Consider the following 1,298-nt stretch of genomic DNA (forward strand, 5'->3'; position numbering starts at 1 on the left):
AGGGATATTGGCTCTGCATATTAAAACAGGTGAGATCAGGGATATTGGCTCTGCATATTAAAACAGGTGAGATCAGGGATATTGGCTCTGCATATTAAAACAGGTGAGATCAGGGATATTGGCTCTGCATATTAAAACAGGTCAGATCAGGGATATTGGCTCTGCATATTAAAACAGGTGAGATCAGGGATATTGGCTCTGCATATTAAAACAGGTCAGATCAGGGATATTGGCTCTGCATATTAAAACAGGTGAGATCAGGGATATTGCCTCTGCATATTAAAACAGGTGAGATCAGGGATATTGGCTCTGCATATTAAAACAGGTGAGATCAGGGATATTGGCTCTGCATATTAAAACAGGTGAGATCAGGGATATTGGCTCCGCATATTAAAAAAGGTGAGATCAGGGATATTGGCTCTGCATATTGAAACAGGTGAGATCAGGGATATTGGCTCTGCATATTAAAACAGGTGAGATCAGGGATATTGGCTCTGCATATTAAAACAGGTGAGATCAGGGATATTGCCTCTGCATATTGAAACAGGTGAGATCAGGGATATTGGCTCTGCATATTAAAACAGGTGAGATCAGGGATATTTGCTCTGCATATTAAAACAGGTCAGATCAGGGATACTGGCTCTGCATATTAAAACAGGTAAGATCAGGGATACTGGCTCTGCATATTAAAACAGGTGAGATCAGGGATACTGGCTCTGCATATTAAAACAGGTGAGATCAGGGATACTGGCTCTGCATATTAAAACAGGTGAGATCAGGGATATTGGCTCTGCATATTAAAACAGGATAGATCAAGGATATTGGCTCTGCATATTAAAACAGGTGAGATCAGGGATATTGGCTCTGCATATTAAAACAGGTGAGATCAGGGATATTGGCTCTGCATATTAAAAGGTGAGATCAGGGATATTGGCTCTGCATATTAAAACAGGTGAGATCAGGGATATTGGCTCTGCATATTAAAACAGGTGAGATCAGGGATATTGGCTCTGCATATTAAAACAGGTGAGATCAGGGATATTGGCTCTGCATATTAAAACAGGTGAGATCAGGGATATTGGCTCTGCATATTAAAACAGGTGAGATCAGGGATATTGCCTTTGCATATTAAACAGGTGAGATCAGGATATTGGCTCTGCATATTAAAACAGGTGAATCAGGGATATTGGCTCTGCATATTAAAACAGGTGAGATCAGGGATATTGGCTCTGCATTTAAACGGTGAGATCAGGGATATTGGCTCTGCATATTAAACAGGTGAATCAGGATATGGCTGG

This window comes from Salmo trutta, unplaced genomic scaffold, assembly GCF_901001165.1.
Source record: "Salmo trutta unplaced genomic scaffold, fSalTru1.1, whole genome shotgun sequence".
Taxonomy (NCBI): domain Eukaryota; kingdom Metazoa; phylum Chordata; class Actinopteri; order Salmoniformes; family Salmonidae; genus Salmo; species Salmo trutta.